Source organism: Suncus etruscus, chromosome 2, assembly GCF_024139225.1.
Source record: "Suncus etruscus isolate mSunEtr1 chromosome 2, mSunEtr1.pri.cur, whole genome shotgun sequence".
NCBI lineage: Eukaryota > Metazoa > Chordata > Mammalia > Eulipotyphla > Soricidae > Suncus > Suncus etruscus.
The window spans coordinates 3,913,409-3,926,695 of NC_064849.1; the positions used below are offsets into that span (position 1 = coordinate 3,913,409).

The 13,287-nt window shown below is 52.3% G+C and overlaps 1 pseudogene; it reads left to right on the forward strand.

Moving 5' to 3' along the window:
* Positions 1-10,573: 10,573 nt before the first annotated feature.
* LOC126001062 (histone-lysine N-methyltransferase SETD5-like) overlaps positions 10,574-13,287 on the forward strand; it is a 57,808-nt pseudogene continuing 55,094 nt past the window's right edge.

Consider the following 13,287-nt stretch of genomic DNA (forward strand, 5'->3'; position numbering starts at 1 on the left):
TTCAATCCCCGATGTCCCATATGGTTCCCTGAGCCAGGAGTGATTTTTGAGCACAGAGCCAGGAGAAACCCCTGAGAGCCACTGGGTGTACATGGCCCCAAAACCAAACTGCCAATGGGGTACCCTGGCCCAGACCGCTGTAGAGAGGGCGTGAAACCACAGTGCTCAGAGGGAGAAAAGAGAAGGCGCCTCCTGCAGAGGCCGAGGCCTGGGGGTGAGTGGGCAGGGGAGGGAGAAAAGCTAGAGATGAGAGGCCGGAGAGATAGCATCGAGGTAAGGCGTTTGCCTAGCATACAGAAGGACAATGGTTCGAATCCCAGCAACCCACAGGGTCCCCTGAGCCTGCCAGGAGCGATTTCTGAGCATAGAGTCAGGAGGAACCCCTGAGCGCTGCCGGGTGTGACCCAAAAACCAAAACAAAAAAAAAAGTGTCTGTGCTCACTGAGCATGTTTGGGGCGTGCCCCTGAGCTTGCGTGTCAATGTGTGTGTTTATACACGCTGCCCGTGACACGCCTCCACCCAGCAGTGCTCTCCGGCTCTATGCTTCGGAATCCCTTCTGGGGATGTGGGATGCCAGGGTCGAACCCAAGTTGGCTGGGTCCAAGGCTGTGGTGCCCTGCAGCTTCCTATGCTTGTGCTGAGCACATGTGTGGTCTGATCATGCCGGAGCAGGGCCATGCGTGTTGACTAAAAGGGGAAGAGATAGATGTGTCGTTTCCAAGTAGAAGCCAGGCAGCCTATCTCGGTCTGCCCAGAGCTCCCCTCACCCTCTCTCTCTCTGACCCCCCAAAAATCTTCTCCAGGCAGCCAGGCCCCCCGCAGGGAGAGATGCTCACAGGGCTGTGAGCGGGAGGACGAGGGGGGGGCCTCTTCCCAGGGGTCCCTCTTTCCCCCCTCCGCCTTCCTTTCCCAGCCTCGACCCCGCGACCCTGGAACCTTACTTGTGTTGGATGAATATTTATGGCAAGCACGGCCGTCATTAAAATACAAAAGCCTCCTGGCAAATTAATTCAGTGCCAAGGGAGCAAAACCGCAGCCGTTTGCCTCGAGAAGACATGCAGCCGTCACCGGGGTGGGGTCCGGGCAGCCAGGGAGTGGGGCAGAAGCACTCTGGCTCTGAGCAGCCATTAATCAGGGTTCGAAGCCCCATTTCCCACCCCGCAGGCCAGGCTTCCCGGCCCCCCAGGGACTCAGGGGGCTCCCTGACTTCCGGCTGTGCTGGGCAGAGACAGGGGGCCATATCTGGGGTCTTCCTTTCACCCGCCCTGCCAGGAACAACCAGGGGTCACAGGGCTACCCCCACAGGACTAAAGCACGTGAGCCTCAGCACAAGCCCCATACACACCACCAACTCCCCTTCCCCAAGCTTGCAGCCAGTGGGGAAACTGAGGCAAACCCTCGGCAGGACAGGCCTGACTTGGGGAAGAGCATGGGGGCCGTAACGTCCTCATGACGCACCACTGACTGACTCTTTAACCTTATTTCTCACCTGAGACTGGACCAGAGCAGCCAAGAGTGGACATGGGACCCCTGAACACTGCTGCCTTCTGGGGTTCCCCACCCAGGACAAAGTTCTGAGGAAGCCCCCAAGCTGAGGAACTCCAAACACATTTTCTTCCATCAGAACCTCTTTTTGCAGCTTCTGGGAACACAAGGAGAAAGAGAATCCAGGGGTGGGTTATGGGTTTGGGGGGGGGCACACTCAACCCGCCTGAAGGGGTCTCCCAGGAGGTGAGCCCCCCTATTGGTGACCCAGTTATTTCTCTTTTTCTCACAGAAGCTTCCTCACATCCTTGGGGGGAAAAAAAATCCAACCTTTTGTCGCAAGACTAGAGGATAATTAGAAGGCACTAAACCAAACGAATGAATCATCACAATATTTTTAATTAAATATTGCCAGGTGGAGACACTCGAAGAGATCTCCATTATTCGGAAACACAAATGGGCAGAGATTTCAATTAGGCCTCACAATGCCTCCCGTTCCGGGCACGGAAAGTGCCACGGAGCTGAGGACAGGCTTCGAGGAGAGGCGGGGAGGGGTTCACACCCTCGGGTCACTGCCCTGCCATGTGATTGTTATAACAATGGACACTTAATATTGGCCTCGGGTGAAAGCTTAAATATAGGACTGATGGCGCTGCTTCGGCTCGGAGGAGAAAAAATGTGTGAGCTGTGGAAGGACCAGAAAAGTAAACACTCAGCTCACAAGGCCCAGAACGACTGTCCACGGCCACCTCGCTCGCACAGGCCACGGGAGGTAGCCTGCCACTCCACACAGAACAATGGCAGGCTCTAGCTGGGCCTGGAGAGAAGCTTCCAGAACAGATGCTGCTCGTCCATGGGCAGGACGCCCGCGAAACTCGTCAGCCCTGTGCCCATGTGGAAGAGACCCGCCTTATCTCTCCTTCCGTGGGGTGAGGCACAGCCCTGGTTCTGATGGCTGGTACTGCGTGTCTGTGGTCACTTCTCCTTTGGCGCAACTGCTCCACATTTTCTCCTCATTGTCTAGAAGAGTTCACACCTCCCTTCTGTGGCTCGTGGAGTGCTTGAGGGAGGCACTGTCGTGGCCAGGTTTCGGTGAGGCTCCGTGGCCTGTAGACTGGGGAGATATCTTCGGCCGCTCTTTGCTGTGGCTTCACCCTTCACCACAGTGGGCTGGGACTGGACGTTGGTTCACAATCTAGGACTGGTTGACAGTCCACAGAAGTCGGAGCCACAGGATCACAACCCACAAAACTACGGGATCACAAAATCACAAACCACAGAATTACAAAACCGCAGACTCAAAAACACAGACTCAAAAATCACAAAAACACAGAATCACAAAACCACAGATTCAAAAAGCCACAAAAACACAGACTCAAGAAACCACAGAATCACAAAATCACAAACTCAAAAACTCACAAGTCCACAGAATCATAAAACCACAGAATAACAGAATTATGAAACTACAGAGAAAAAAACCCACAAAACCCCAGAATCCCAAAGCTATCCATTCAGCCACAGTCAAACCAGCCACGGAAAATCTCTTCCAGACTCAAGGACAACTTGATCTGAACTTCACCCCCAAAATCAAAGTAATTCGTGAGCGAGAGCAACAACGGGCTCTATGCAGGAACAGTCCCAGAGCCCCAAACACAGCCGAAGCCTCGTGGCCATGCTCGTTTGTTTCTCCAAATAAGCCCATTAGCCTGATTCTATTCTTACGCCTAGTTGAGTGGAGATAATTGGGCTCGACTTCATTTCTAAAAATTAAAAGTATTCTCCGTAATTGCCCTATTAACTCGACAAAGAATATTTTTAAAATATAATCTATCGGTTTTGGCAGTCCTTATTAACTCACGTAAACGTGGAGTCATAGGAGTGATTCGCTTTGGTTTTTGGATTTGGGGGGCGGTGGTAAGGCCACGCCTGGTGCTGCTCATGGCTCCCTCCTGGCTCTACGCTCAGAAATCGCTCCTGGCAGGCTCGGGGGACCATATGGGATGCCGGGATTTGAACCACCGTCCTTGTGGTTTGCCTTGTGGTTTGCCACGCAAGGCAAACGCCCTACCTCCATGCTAGCTCTCCAGCCCCTAATGTTGATATTTTTTTAATCTAATCCACTCAGTCCTGATTTCTCAGTTTTGTTTTTGTGCATTTGATCGGGCCTGGTTGGTGGGTTGGCGTGTTGGTGGGTCGACATGACCCCCATGTCCCTGGCCCAGGAGGTAGAGGGGTCCCTCAGGTGCCTGGGACCAGCCCAGAATTCCCTGAAACTGTGATGCAACTGCTAATAAAGAGGACCCCAAGGTTATCAGTCTCCAGGGGACTCCCAGCAGGAGCCCCCACTCCCTAACACACAGGTTCACCCTCCCTTCTGGCCCTGGGGGTCCCCGTTCCCTGCAGACTCACCGAGTATTCACTGGGGAGCACCTGCACGGTTCAAGAGTGCCCACAGGCAGCACCCCAGAGGACCTCCTTGGCCGGCCAGCCAGGCAGCACCCCTCGCCGCCCCAAGCCTGCCAGGCACCAGGGGACCAGGCGTGGCAGAGCCGGTGAGTCCGGAGCTGGGCCCAGAGTGAGGAGGAGGGACCCCGTGGGCCTCACGGTTTGGATAAGATGGTCACGAGGATGGGCAATGTGTCCCCCTGACTGCAGAGAGGGGAAACTGAGGCACAAGATGGGCAATGTGTCTCTCCATTGCTTGGAAGGGAAACTGAGGCACAAGGATGGAGCAGTGGCCTGTCATACACACACACACACACACACATACACACACACACATGAGACAAAGCTGAGACCTAAGCCAGGCACTCACACCTGTGCCCCAGGAATGTCCCCATTGGGTCACTCACTCCCTGACCCCCTTGCCGCCACCCCCAGGCCTCAGTGTCCTTGTCGGCTCCACGGAACAGCCCGGCTGTGGTAGCTGCCTCCGCCCCGGCCTGATTCTTTCAGCTCAGAGAAATGGCCCCGAAGCTTCATGGAGGCCTCGCCTGGGAGCCCGGCCAGGGATGGCAGGAGGGAGGTATGGGGATAGGGGGCAGAGCTCAGGCCTGTTTCTCTCCCAGACAGATTGAGGCGACTGCAGAGAAGGGGTGAGGCCCTCAGAGTGGGGAGGGAGGGAGGGCAGGAGAAGGGGAGAGGAGGGAGGAGGAAGGCGAGGAGGAGAGGTAGGAAGAGATGGAGAGAAGAGGAGAAAGGAAAGGAGGAGGAGGAGGAGGAAGAGAAGGAGCAGGGAGGGGAAGGAGGAGGGGGAAGAGGAGCAGGGGAGGAGGGAGGAGCAGAAGGAAAGGAGGAGGGAGAGGAGGAAGAGAAGAAGAAAGAGGAAGAGGAGACGGGGAGGAAGAAAGGGGAGGAGGGAGAAGAGGAGGAAACACATAGTTTCTCAGACATAGATCCTGTGTTCAGTATTTCTGAGTTTGTTTTTGTCATTTGTTTATTGTTTTTTTTGTTTGTTTCATTTGGTTTGGTTTTGGGTCACACCCAGCGGCACTCAGGGGTTCCTCCTGGCTCTATGCTCAGAAACAGCTCCTGGCAGGCTGGGGGATCATATGGGATGCCGGGATTCGAACCACCGTCCTTCTGCATGCAAGGCAAACGCTTTACCTCCATGCTATCTCTCCGGCCCCTGTTTGTTGGTTTTGACCCTCGGGGGCCACTCCCGGTTGAGGGGACGCTGTGGGATACCGGAGATCAGGGCCGAGCGTGCTCTTGCTCCGGCCCCTTTTCTGGAGACCCGTGAGCCAAGGTTCAATGCCACCCGGGGTGAAGCCGGGTTCGATTCCTCCCCCCACCCCGGGCCTGCCCTCCTGCTGGCCTCTCTTGGTGTCTTCCTCACCCCAAGGCCTTAAGAGGTGACTCCCCAAGAAAAAAAAAGAGGTGACTCCCCGACCCCCGCAGTGTCACAGCCCAAGAAGGGGCGCTGTCCATTCAGATGTGTGCACATGCATGGCATAACTACACAGAGAAGGCTGACACATACATGTGCAATGCCGAACCCAAGCAGGGACGCCAGGGCTCCCCGTCCGGGCCCCACTGGGACCTCAGGAATCGCTCTGGGTCCATCAGCACTGCTGACCCCTCCATTCACCCGTCACCATCACCTTAGCCTCCTTCCTCCTGGCGGGAGAAGTGGCCCTGGGGAGGAAGAGGAGGGGGCGAGAGTGTGGACTCTGGGGGGTGGGCAGCCCATCTCAGCTTGTGGTCTCTCTTCTCAAAGCCTAGCTTTGCTGGGAGAGGTGTCCTGGGGTTCTATACTCTGCCTCCCCGATGCCTGAGACACCTGGGACAAGGCTGGGGCTCCACCCGCTGGTCTCCCACCCCCAGAGGACCTGACCTCTGGCCTTGCAGCTAAGGCCGATTAAAACCACGACACGGTGCAGGGTGGGCAGGAAACTTTTGCTATGGAATAAAAAATAAGAGTTTAGGGGCACAGTTTGCAATACGACTCTTCATCGCGCCAAGCAGAGGAAATATTTGGGAGCTCAAAGACAAGCCTTTATCTTTTCGTCTTAAGTCTCCAGCCCCCAACTTCGTGACTTAGGTGAAGGAGACGGAATAAACCTCTGGGTCCGGCGCAGAAACTCTATCCAGGGAGCATGCAGGAAATTCCAAATGTCCGGCTTTGTGTGTCCCAAGAGCCCTGGGGAGGGCATGCGGCATAGACGAGTGGACGTTTCTCTAAAAACGTGTCTAAACGTCCCCGCAAATCTCCTGCCACAGCCAAGCAGGGGCACACAGGGGCCATTTGGAGGCTCCTTATTAGAAACAATATTTCACCTCCGCCACACCTGGACAGATGCTCCAGTCGGAGAAGGGGGGACAGCAGCAGCTTCCTCACAGATCCACGCTGGGGTGGGCAGGTGCTGGGGTGGGCAGGTGCTGGGGTCCTTCAGGGCTAGTGTGGGGGTGTCCTAAGTCTGAGGGACCCCTCAGTCTACAGAAAATCATAACATATTCCTGCACTGTTGGGCGAGTCTGGCACTCTCCTATATTTTACTCATTGCTTATAGCAGCTTGTCCCAAGCCACCTGCTCTTGCTGTCCCTCACTCCCGTGCTCCCAAGCACTGGGGACTGGCTGTCCACTCTCCCCCTGTCTGTCTGTCTGTCTGTCTGTCTGTCTGTCCTTGGCACTAGGGCTGCATGTCCCCCCCAAAAATGTCAGCTCCTCGCAGATCATGGCACAGGTTATGGATTCAGCCAATTTGATTTGAAAATCCCTCCAGGAGATGCCGCGTGCCGTTTGTTGCTGGAGATGCACATGGGCAAGGGGTCACCATGACCCCACTATGCCCACAAAATGGGGCTTCTCCTTGGGGCTGAAGACATAGCACATTGAGGGGAGGAAAGTGTTTTCCTTACTCACTGCTAAGCCAGATTCGATCACAGCACCCCATTCAGTCTCCTGAGCCTGCCAAGAGTAACCCCTGAGCACTGCTGGGTGTGGCTCCAAAACAAAACAACACTGACAAATGTGAAACCTAGAACAGAAAGGACTCCATTTTGTTGAATCAAGGTTAAGTTTCCATTGAAGGGATGTTTCTAGTCCAATGAGAATGACGCAGACCCCCAAGGCCCTAGAGACCACAACATGCCACCCTAGATATATGGCCATAAAAGAACACAAAATCCCCTAGAACCCCCCTAGACAACAACCAATCAACTTCAAGATCAAACCTTACTGCTTCTCGCTTATAGAACCTGGATGGTGACCCCTGGGCGGGGTCGCTTCCTATGAGAGGTGGCCCTGGCCAGCCAGTTTGTAGCATGTTGGTTGATGAAATCAACCATCAAATTTGCTTTACTTATTTCAACTGTATGGTCTCGCCCTTCCTTGAACCCTAACACAAAAGGGGGCCTCTCTTTGTTCTCAGGTGAGGAAAATGCAAGCTGGCTCTTTGCCTGGGAAATCAAGAGGCCTCTGGCCTTTCCCCTCAGATAGTGAGACTCAGTCTGTGCGCGATGTTGTATCCTGGAGGAAGTGTGCGGCTGAAGGGACCCCACAAAGCATGAGGACAGGCCAAGTGTGAGGACCATCTTGGAGACCCAAGAGGCAGGAGAAGCCCCCACCGGCCCACAAAAGCACCCTGAGGGGCTCAGCTCTGTGGATTTAAGGTGTCTGCCTCACACTTAGAGTCCCACCTCTGGTGACCCCAGGGAGGGTTGGGTTGGGGGGTGCCTTGTTACCAGTTGTGGGGGCTGAGCCAAGACTGGGAGCCAGGGAGCCTTGTGGAGTCAAATGATGTTACGTTTTCCCCAGTGGGAGTTCAATGGGAAAGAGAAACAGAGGGAGATACAGGGTAAAAGAAAGAAAGACAGAGGAGTCAGAGTGTTACCACAGCCGTAGGGCATTTGCATAGCATGTGGCTGACCCAGGATGAGTGCAGGTTTGATCCCCGGCATTCCATGTGGTTCCCAAGCCTGCCAGAAACAATTTATCAGCATAGAGCCAGGACTAACTCCTGAGTGTCACCAGGTAGGAAAGGAAAGAAAGAAAGAAAGAAAGAAAGAAAGAAAGAAAGAAAGAAAGAAAGAAAGAAAGAAAGAAAGAAGAGAAAGAAAGAAAGAAAAGAAAGAAAGAAAGAAAGAAAGAAAAGAAAGAAAGAGAAAGAAAAGAAAGAAGAAGAAAGAAAAGAAAGAAAAGAAAGAAAAAGAAGAAAAGAAAGAAAGAAAGAAAAAGAAAGAAAGAAAGAAAGAAAGAAAGAAGAAAGAAAGGAAAGAAAGAAAGAAAGAAAGAAAGAAAAGAAAGAAAGAAAAGAAAGAAAGAAAAGAAAGAAAGAAAAAGAAAGAAAGAAAGAAAGAAAGAAGAAAGAAAGAAAGAGAAGAAAGAAAGAAAAGAAAGAAAGAAGAAGAAAGAAGAAGAAAGAAGAAAGAAAGAAAGAAAAAGAAAAAGAAGAAAGAAAGAAAGAAAGAAAGAAAGAAAGAAAGAAGAAAGAAAGAAAGAAAGAAAGAAAAAGAAAGAAAAAAGAAAGAAATAAAGAAAGAAAGAAAGAAAGAAAGAAAGAAAGAAAGAAAGAAAGAAAGAAAGAAAGAAAGAAAGAAAGAAAGAGGAAGGAAGGAAGGAAGGAAGGAAAAGAAAGAAAAGAAGGAAGAAAAAGAGAAAGAAATAGATAAAGAAGAGGGGGAGAGAGAAACTGAGAGGGAGGAAGTGAGGGAGAGAGAAAAAGAAGAAAGGAACGGGGAGAAATAAAGAACCCAAAACTTTATTTTAGAAAATCTATATATTCAGGACAAAGTAATAAAATGTAATAGACAATAAGTTTACTCAAGCAAATGATTAAAAAGAGAAAATTAAAAGAGATAAATCGAAATGGAGACGATCTCTTGGGGAAGCCACTCGAGTCCGTCCCCCAGACATTTGGCCCCGAAGGCATGATTTATGGGGAATGTTCTCCGTGTCCTCCTGCCAAAGGTCAGGCTTTAAAATGTTCTGAAAGGCAATTTTAAGAATTACCACCAGCTGGAAACAAGCCAAGCACTTCAATAAGGGAATGATTGCGTGTTTACGGAGCACTTGACGTGGAGCAGTAACCCGAGTGCATAAATCACGAATAAAGATTGCCAAAAAAAAAAAAAAACAAAAAACAGCTCTGAGTTATGTAGAAAAATGGAAAACTCAGAAGCTGGAGCAATAGCACAGTGCTAGGGCTTTTGCTTTGCACACAGCTGACTCAAGATGGTTGCAGGTTCGATCCCTGGCATCCCATATAATCCCTCAAGTCTACCAGGAGCGATTTCTAAGTGCAGAGCCGGGAGTAATCCCTGAGTGCCGCCGGGTGTACCCCCAAACAAACACACAAAACAAAAACTCTTAAGCTGACAGGAAAGAACAGAGGTGCAGAGCCCAGGTCACCCCTAGGCCAGTTAGGAAACCCCCCCCTACCCCCCTCAGGCCCAGGCCACTGTGGGCTGAGTCTTTTTGGATGCATAAAGCTCACAGCAGCCAGGGTTCGAGGTGGGCCCCGTCTGCTGATGCCAAGGTCTCCCGGGGGGCTAGTATGAAGCCGCCGTCCCACCCTCATCACCACGGGGAATATGCCAGGCAAAGAGGGTCCACTTTGTCCTTCTGGAATGTTCTTCCAACAGAGCAAGCATTTTTTGCTGCCAGCTAAGGTCTCACGTGGGCCTCTGCCCTCTTCGTGAGACTGAACTGGGTGGGATGGGAGGGAATTTGGGGAGTTTGGGGAGAGTGGACGTGCCCTCTCCTGCTGGGGGGTCAGAGTAGCTATAGTGACCCCAAGAAGAGCCCTTCTGCTCCTGCGGGCGATATCTCTGTAGCTTTCCCCACTCCTCCAGGGATAGAGTCCTTGGGAGCACCAGGGGCCCTAAAAATACCCTCCAAATCCGCCACCCCCAGACTCCACTTCTTGGAAACCGCCCTGGGAAACTCCGGTGCCAGCGTTGGGTGCCTGGAGTCCACTGAGCGGGAACCCAAATTATCCAAACCCAAGTTCAGCCATGAAGGATGAGGTTGAGCACATGAGAGTGAGTCAAGGGCCAGAGAGTGGGTGGGTGGGTGGGTGTCTCTGGGCTCCTTTTCTGGCTGCAGATAAAGGCAGGCGAGGCGAGCTGCCTCTGGGCCCGTGGTGGGTGATCCTCGGAGCGGGTGGGTCCCCCTGACCCCCCCTGGAACCGGTGGCAGCCAGATTGATTGGTTCCTCCCGGCACCCATGAAACCCCAAAGAGCAGCCGCACTGCAGGGATTAATTCATTTTCTTCTGGAACCAGAAGTAAATTGGTCACAGTGTGTTATGTCGGACACTCCCTAATGGCAATTCTTTGAAGCCGTTTCTTTGGGCTCTGCCAGGATGGGCCTAACCATGTCCGGGAGTGGGGCTCGTGGGCTGATACTTCGTTTAGGGGTCCCTCAATCTGTGGCGGGGCTGTTAGTGGCTGCAGGCACCTGAGCTCCCTCAGAGAAGCCAGAAATGCCACTTTGCAGCATCTTCCTGAGGTTTGTAAGCTCCTGGGAATACCGGGGACCTCGTCAGGCGGAGACCAAGGGACCTGGGGCCATGGGACCAGACCAAAAGGAACAGTGGCCTGGCTGCAGCAGAAGGCCTTTTGCTGGAGTCTTTCTCCCGGACATGCACAGAAATTTCTCAGGCAACTCTCAGTTGTGCGACGTGGGTGCGGGTGTGATGGGGTGTAACGAGGTGTGACGGGGTGTGGTGGTGTGTGACGGGGCGTGAAGCGGCTGTGAAACAGGTGTGAGGTATCACACTCATCTGTCACACATACACTCGAGGGGAGGCGCCTTGAGGAGTGAGTTAGCAGTAGGGATTTCTATTTATTTTACTTTCTAGGAGTGTGTGTGTGTGTGTGTGTGTGTGTGTGTGTGTGTGTGTTTACACAGTCGGGGGTCCAATGCTATTGGTTCTTTCAGTGCCCCCTTCACTATAGCCAATCCCCGTCACATGGAAGAAAATCAAATGCACCCCCTTCCACTATTCCTTTTTCCTCAGCCGGAGCAATAGGCAGGTGGGGAAGGCGTAGGCTTTGCACAAGCTGTGATGGTTCCACACAGCCCCAAAACAAACCCCATGTTGTCTTTCAAGCACCACCAGGAGTGATTCCTGAGTGCAGAGCCAGAAGCAACCTCTGAGCGCCACCACCCGCTAAGGACAGAGAGATAAAAACAGCCATGGGGCATTTGCCTGGCACGCGGCTGACCTGGGACAAACCTGGGTTTGATTCCCAGCGTCCCATATGGTCCCTTGAACCTGCCAGGAGAGATTTCAGAGCCAGGAGGAACCCCTGAGCACTGCCAGGTATGGCCCCCAAACCAAAATAAATAAATAAATAAATACTAAAAAAAATGCTTTCCTTAAAGTTGTGGTTTCCACAAACCTACTGGTGAAAACCAGGCCTTGCTCAATAACGTGTGTGTGCGTGTGTGTGTGTTTGCACATGAATGTACCATGTCTGCAGGAAGGCATGTCCACTTTAAATCGGACACCGCAAAAGTGCCCATGGCACCCCCCCACCATGCCTCCCTTCTTGTCCCTCACAGACAACACACATCGCCCCCTCCTGCCTCAGTCGCCCATCCACACAGCAGTCAAACCCTCACACAGGCATGAGTCGGTTTTCTCTTCCTCTGGGTTTGGCCATTCTTTAGCCACACCTAATGGGGACAGAATGACCAGATCTTGCTGTCTGGATGGCAATAAAGGACCTATCTATCGTGGAAGCAGTGAAGCAACTTCGAAAACAGGAAATTGGGGCCTGAGAGAAAGCATGGAGGTAAGACGTTTACCTTGCATGCAGAATAATGGTGGTTCAAATCCCAACATCCCATAGGGTCCCCCAAGCCTGACAGGAGTGAATTCTGAGCATAGAAGCCAGGAGTAGCCCCTGAGCGCTGCCGGGTGTGACCAGCCCCCCCCCCCCAAAAAAAAAGGCCAGGAAAGAACAAAGGTCTTCTAAGGGAAAGGCCCTGTTTCCTTCACCTTGGGTGTTTGGGGGAGGAGGACATGACAGCAAAGGCGCCCAAGTCAATGTAGGAACATTGGGGGGGGGGGCGTTAATTTGGCTGTACCTGTTAGTAGGACCCTCAGGCATGTTTTCTATTTTTAATTAAAAGGACAAAAATGTTTTTGGTTTTGGGGTCACACTTGGCATTCAGGGGTTCCTCCTGGTTCTATACTCAGAAATCGCTCCTGGCAGGCTCCGGGGACCCTCTGGGATGCTGGGATTCGAACCACCATCTGTCCTGGGCTAGTTGCTTGCAAGGCAAATGCCCTACATTTGGGCTATTGCTCCAGCCCCCCAAAAGGACATATTTTCTATTGGAATTGCCACCTCAGGAAGAGACTTTATGTGGCAATGCTGGATCTTATCTCACCCGGTGGGTGGGTTTGTCTCTTGCCAGATGGGTAGTTGGTTTTATTCCTGGAGAAGAGCCTTCAGGTCAGCCTGTTAACTCGCTGTTATCCAGCTGCTGTACTCTGGGGAGGACTCTGGCCTCTGAAGGAGCCTGTCTGCTGAAGGGGCGCAGAAACACCCGGGACCCCACTTTCCTTCCCCAACGCTCACTTGAGCCAAGCCAAGGGCCTCCTAGATCAACAGCCATCATGGGACTGAGCTGGACTGACTGCCCCACCTGTGATGACAAGGTACGTGAGACCACAGATTTCACCTGGACAGCTGAGTTTTGATCCAATTTTTTTTTTTTTTTTTGGTTTTTGGTTTTTGGGCCACACCCGGTGAAGGTGCTCAGGGGTTATTCCTGGCTCTGCGTTCAGAAATCGCTCCTGGCTTGGGGAACCATACGGGACGCTGGGGGTCAAACTGACCCGTCCTGGGTCAGCCATGTGCAAGGCAAGCTCCCTACCACTGCACTATAACTCCAGTCCTTGCTTCAAATTTTGATCAGAGACTCCTGGAGTAATCGTGATGTCTTCAGAGCTTCCAGACTGCATGAAGATGTCTGAGAATATACGAAGTTATAGAATATTGATCATGCATTCGACATAGATTGTAAGACCCACGGATAAGCACCAGATCGCAGCTAACTTCCAGTTTTTTTAGAGCCTCAGCTCAGTTCTAACAGGGGCTTCCTACAATGAATGAAAAGAAAAGAAAAGTCAAAAAATGTGGGAGTTAGTTGGGGAATTGGGGTCCCAGAAACCCACTCTAGACTCTGAGCAGTCTTGGGCCAGGAAGCCCTAGATCAGGGGTCCTCTGGGGGTCCTGGTTCAGGGAGTACTGGAAAGGGCAAGAGGGATGACGGAAGCTGCACACCACTCAGGGGTTACTCCTGGCCCTTAGCTCAGAAATCACTCCTGGCTCAGGGGAC